Raw genomic sequence first — 6,840 nt, 5'->3', positions numbered from 1 at the left:
ACCGAGCCTTTTGTCGCCTTTTCCAGTAACATATGCAGAGTGGATTCCAAATAAACTTCAAGCTAGTTTTCAACAGATAGCTAACTCTAAAATTTACCTACATGGCTATTTTATGGATCACTTAGAGAAAGACTGTTAGACCAATGTGAATCTTACTATAAAATTATTAATCTAATTCTCTGATTATTTCTATGGGATAATTGATGGCCAAAGAGTACTGACTTGTTCAGGGGCACACACTCACTTAGCGGCACAGCCCAGACTAGAATCAAGCCATCTGACTCCCTCTCTCATGCTCTTTCCCACAAACTCCCTGGGATGATGTTTTATGTATTGGATCACATCACACAGTGAGAACATTTTGTTAAGTAGGTGCCTAAGTCCTTTGTCTTCCATATTGGGCTCTTGAATTTCTTATCCCAACCCCACATTTATGCTTTTCTGATTTTATAGGATTTTACATTACTTTTTCTCCAAAGCATTTCAAGAGCTACACTGCACACTACTTTTTCTGCTTTTATTTGAATGTAGCTGAATAATCTTCATAGTTATGAGGATAAGAAACCATGTCCATGATGTGAGATCACCACCTGTCTGTTGAAAAATTTTAGTGAGAGGAAAAGATGATAAACGACAAATAAGTAGTCCTTGTAGCAGACAATTCTCATTAGGAGACTCTGGCTGAGGTGTTGTCAACGGCCAGAGTTCTTTGTCACTCTCACCAAGACTCTTTCCATAAGCAAAGAGAGCAGTGGGAAGCACTTCCTCTTTGAAATAGAAAAGGTGCTACTATAGGCTGAGTGCTCCCCCAAATTATATTGTTCATATTAGTCAAAAGAACACAATAACAGTATAGTGTAAAATAGTGTAATGGCCAGAAAACAAATATTTGCTCATATATTTACTCAGATTTGCTATTCCTTGGGCAGTAAGGGCAATACCATAATGCTGTCTGCTACAGTGGAAAATTCAGTGCATCTGATCAAGTACTATGTTCAGACAAAAAGGTAGTTATATGATCTCCTTTACAAGATTAAAAATCATCAGAAAACAACCATAAAGTAAGGATCCAGGGTGTTTACTATGTTGCACTGTTCATATGTGTTTTCTCAGGTATTGTACATAATATGATGCTTATAAATGAAATCCCATATCAATCTGCAAAAAGTCCCTCAAAACAGAGCCAAAATATCTTACCATCCTAGAGCACTCTGGTCTGAACTTTTAGCTGATCACCTACTCCTGGCATAATATTGCTTTGTTGTCATTCCCAAGTTTCCAAGATATAATCATAAAAACAGTAGAAATAAATCAGATATAGAAAAGGTAGAATTTTACCCATAGGCTTTTAACTTGATTTATAAAGTGCACGTATTAGCAATGTACATTAATATAAAAAACTATTCCATAGTCAGGCCCAGTATCTTCTCAAAACTACAACAGCAGACGCATTTCCTCTAAAAGTACATCAACTTTGGCCTTCACCACACCTTGAGTTAATCAGTGAGAAACTTTAAGGTACTGTATCAAAGTATTTTTTAAAATGTAACAGATATACTTTTAATTATGTATATATTTTTTATGTCCAACCTGTTTCAAGAAAAAAAGATGTGAGATAACTCATAACTTTAAAAAATATAAAAACAGAATGATTAAACCAGAAGACTTGAGAGAGATAGCAACAATGACTCTGAGCTTCCAGGCAGTCAAAGCGAAAGAGAAATTCAAGGTGTTATTTTTCTTCTTTCCTTTTGTCTGATAAGAAAAAATATACAAATTCATGTGAAAAGATAGATTTTTTATTTTCCTGGTATTAAATCATAGAAGAAATTATATATGAATGCCAAAAACAGATGTTGAGTATCATAATGTTACCAAATCCAAACTCGTTCCACTCACTGTATGACAGGCCAGTAAATCAGGACACAGGGCGCTGGGGCAAGGAATAGTGACTTTATTTGGATAGCCAGCAGACCAAGGAGATGGGGGACTCGTGTCCGAAAGAACCATCTTCCCCGAGTTAGAATTCAGGCTTCTTTTATACTAAAAGGGGAGGGGGTGTGGCTGGTTGTTGCAGACTTCTTGATGTCAGAATCCTTTGCTCTTGTATCTGTCCATGGAGGACAGCTCACGCTGTTCCTGTAAACCTCCAAGACAAATGTTATTCTCTGTTCTACAAATTTTTATCTCTATATGAATGGAAAAGTGTACACCTTTAAAGGTCAGAGCCTTGAGAAAGGGCTATCCTGTATATTTCAGGCTATAAGCAACATTCTTTTACAAAAGGTGCAGAGCCAGCATGACTAAGCACAGGCAAGAGAGCACAGGATTAAGGTAAAAGAAACAGATACAACATGGAGTCAGATTTGTTCTTCCTTATTACAATGACAGACAGAACTTTCAATTGTTGTTTCTGCAGATACTACAGAGGCATTCTTCATATTAGCATTTTCTTAAAATGGAAAAAATATTAAGGAAGTAAAATTAAGGAAGCAAAATGAGCATAACTGTCTCAGAAAACTAAATGAGTGGAATGGAGCATTTCACAATCTCTTGTTCTAATTTGATTCAGGGATTTAGTTTGAAAAACTAGAGCAGCATTTCTGATAGTGTAGTTTGAAGATCCCCTGAATCAGATTGCTCAAGATTCCTTTTCAAAGATGAGGATTTCTGGACCACACTCTAAAACTCCTAACTCAGAATTTCAGGTGTGGATCTCAGGAATCTCAATTGTAAGTAAGCTATCCTGGTGAATTATATACATGAAGTGCTGGTTATTAGTAACCTTTCAGGATCAAACCCACCCCTCTGTACTCGGACTTGTGAGGCTGAGGCTGTGTTTCTGTGACCACATTTCTTTTTTACCACGTGGCTCCCTGTTAGGTTCTGCCCATAGGGGGCACTAGAGAGAACAGAAATGGAGGAAGGAGGCCAGTTTGTTTGCCGTTCCTGTCAGCTTCATCCCACTGCAGCTCTTCATCCCAGAAGTGTGGTTGATTCCAGTAGCAGGTGGCTCCAGTTTCTACTTTGTTTCCAGTCTCATACAATCAGCCCCATGATGCTCCCTCAGAGCACCAGCATCTGCTGGAGTCTGGGCCCCACTTCCCAGGCTCTCCTCCGAGTTCCTGAGGCCCCAGCACCCCCTGGGCAGCTCCTCATGTCAGAGGTCTGGATTCCTCCGCCAGGTTCTATGTTCTAATGACTCAACTTGGACCCCTTGCTCCCCCAGGCCCAGGGGTGGTAACTGCTTCCTGCAATTACTCTCTCTGTGTTGGATTTGTTCCTCTTCAGTCCTGCAGTAACTATATGTCCAATTCCCTATAAAAATGGTCTCTTAAAATAGTTGTTGTGGCTTCTTTATTCCTGACTAGGACCCTGGCTGTTACAAATGTTTGAGTTCTAGTGTCTTCGAGGACTACGGTGACAACTAATCCCCTAGCCAGGGGATCATTCACAATAGTTTAAACTCCTCTTTTGGTGCCAGTGAATAAAACACTGATATCAAGTGCCTCAACTACTACCTTGTATTGCCTTAAGAAATTTCAGGATGAGCATGTAACCAAGTTGAAATTCTGTCATCACCATGAAAATTGCCTACATAATCTTTCCCACATTCAGAGGTAATCCAGTTCTATATAGCACTGGCTCATAGTGAGCCTGTGAGTAGAACAAAACCTTTTCTCAAAAAAGATTTTTATTCTTCTTCAGGGCTTCCACAGGAAACATTACATGCATTATCTGCAAGACAAAGACAACCTTGACCTTGTATTTGAAGCCATCCATCATGTTACCTCTACACAACTCTTCAAACTCATTTCAATGGCCTTTATTAGGATGCTGCTTCCTCCTGAGCTAGTTGTTTCCTGACACACTTTATGTATGGATTCTTGCCTCCCTACCTTGGCTTGGGCAGTTTTCTCTGCCTGGGAGTCCTCATGGAATACACAGGGACCTAGAGCATGCACATAATGGGAACTCAACACATGCTGGAACTGGTTACCATTGCCTCCTTCTACATTAAGCCTTCCTTAGGATTATTCTGGTTTGAACTTCCATAGCAGTTAGTTTGTATACACATTTTACACACAGCAAATGTTACCTTGTTAATTGCTTGTATATATCCAATCTTCCCTCCTAGATTATACATGCTTTAAAATCAAGCCTCACAGTGCCTCAGGGACCTTGCATAGAATAGTGACCAACACATGTTTGTTGAGTGAATAAATGACCTTAGAATGATCATCTACTTTTTTTGAGTCATTCCTTTCTCCTCTACTATCTTGTAGATATCTCAAAAATTTTTTGCAAATGTAGAGGGTAGAAATAATATCCATATGCCTTATACTATTTCCACAGTGCTATAAAATAATTTTTTCATTTGTCTAGATCTGCATAATACTTTCCATGCCTTAACTGTTCAAATTTTGGTGCCAAATCTGTGGAACTACTTTCCATTTTAACTAAGGAAACTAAGGCTCTGAGAATTTAAGTGACCTTATCCAAGGTCACATAATGAGACAGTGCTATTCCTGGAATTTGACAAGGGCTCCTTTCACACACATCACACTGTCTCTGGGGAAGTCAGTAGCAGACAGTGAGGATGCTGGTGCTGAGCTCACCTGACAGATTGCCCTTCTTCCTGTGCAGAGACTCACTTCGACACCAGGCACCACCTGAGAGCAGTGACTGAGGATTCCCAGCAGCAGTGCCAGACCGTGTGGTAGGACTCTGGTCAGGCCATGGAGCCAGATTTCTGCTGAAGTTAGAGAAGCATCTGTGGGTTCTTGGAGGATCCCCATCTACCCCCCGACCCCAGCCAGGAGCATGGCTCTGGGAGGAGGAAGGCAGGCAGCAGAGAGGTAAGTGTGGCTTCCCCATGTTCCCTCCTTCCCATCTTAAAGCTGAGTAGTCGCTGGCTGACCCAGTCCTTTGTATTTGTTCATAAAGTCTAGCGAGCCACTGACATTCTAACTGGCCCACAAATTTCAAACACACCGGCCACATAGAGCGGCATAGTGCAAGAGGTTTGAATACACTGAATGAATTTTCTGTTCCTGTTGAGCTCTCTGAAAAATAGGATTCATATATACCTTTAGTGGCACCCTCCACAGAGATTTGTAGTGAAGAACGTGGCTTTATAAAAATATTTGTTAGTGAATTCCCTGGCGGTCCAGTGGTTAGGGCTCTGTGCTTCCACTGCAGGGGGCACAGGTTCCATCCCTGGTCAGGGAACTAAGGTCGTGCAGGACGGGTGGCCAAAAAAAAAAAAAAAAATTGTTAATAACTTTATGGAGCATTTAGATAATTTCAACAGGGTTCTCTGGTCTCAAAAAATACTATAATTAATATCTACTTTTCCACTATATAATATTTGATACATAAGATGGTCATATTGGAAGACTAACATTAGATTGGAACAAAGATCAAACCTGGTAAAACTTAATTTCCTACATCAGTTCAAGTAGATAATGTCTCAAACTTTTAAGCAAAAACATGTCCAGCATTGTGTCACATTCTCACCCCTGCCCCTCTTTCACCCCTCTGGCCTCGCCTGCATTTTCCTAACCATCTGGTCTTCCCTTTCTACCTCTCTCCCTTCTAATTCTTCTCATTTCCTTTCCTTTTGTGGACTAGGGGCTTAACCTTTTAAGAAATTGCTTTATTTGCTGCACTTTCCCTAAAGCCTGATCTAAGGAGCCAATCCTGTTTGCATAAAATAAAAGTTAGAAAACAAAGAGTTTCATGGAGTAAGGGTGGCGGGGAGAATTATGAATTTTATTGCACAGTCCATGGTCCCTGAATTTATGCAGTCAGCAGAGAATGAAGTATAGTTTTTCTGACTTATCCATCATTCACCCACATCTTATATATACTGGTAAAATATGTGCTTAACAGGAGGTTGGCAGGAACCATCAGAGGGCTAAAAATTATAAATTAAGTGTAAAAATATGTCTACAGTTACTGGTAAATTTGTATTTTCACTATTACAGAAATATAACGTTTTGCCATTATAAATAATTATGTAATTTGGCTTTTCACCATTATTTAGGTGTTTTTGTAGGATGATGAGCAATATTTCATTTTCTGAAAAAAGAAATTAGAATCATGAAGATTAACAGTTACTGGAGATACGGCAAGGATAATAACAGTATAGATTCCTGAAAATGAGCAGACAAAAAATCAATGCAAACAAACTGGCAGAAGGAAGTCAAATTGGAACCACGCAAAATGATGTAACGATGAAATACAACTGTTAAAATAGCCATGAGGTTCATTTACTTCATACCCTTTTTCATTCACTGGAGTCAGCAGATCATCTCAAGGTAGGAAAAAGATACCCGTATAACCCTGCAAGAGGAGAGTGGTGGGACAGAGCTGCAGAGAAATCTAGTCTAAGAAAATGGCACAAAGGCTAAATCCTAAATGTATATGGTGTTGGCAGCCAGGTATAGCTTGCCCTGCCTCTTATTCCCAAGTCTATAGTTTAAGTGGATGGTCCAAGAAGATGCCCCAGATTGCCTTGAAGACTCAGCCACCCAGACACGAATGGTGCCTTGTACAGCCAAACAGATGGTGTACCGCCCAACTCCGGGGCACCATTCACACAGACTATTATATGAAAGGGGACCCTGATTTTGTGAGACGTGGATACCCCTCAGGGTAAACTGCCAGGGTCGTATAGAATAAGAAAAGAAAGCAGGATATAAGTTTAAATGTAAAGTATAATAGTGATTTCTTTTCCAAATAAAACATAGAAAAATGACCAGAAGGAAATTATAAGATTTCTGGAAGAATGCCTGAATTCACTTTTCCTTATTCCTAGTTTTCTGTATTTTCACA

Source organism: Pseudorca crassidens, chromosome 13, assembly GCF_039906515.1.
Source record: "Pseudorca crassidens isolate mPseCra1 chromosome 13, mPseCra1.hap1, whole genome shotgun sequence".
NCBI lineage: Eukaryota > Metazoa > Chordata > Mammalia > Artiodactyla > Delphinidae > Pseudorca > Pseudorca crassidens.
Note: the sequence above shows the minus strand (reverse complement) of the source record.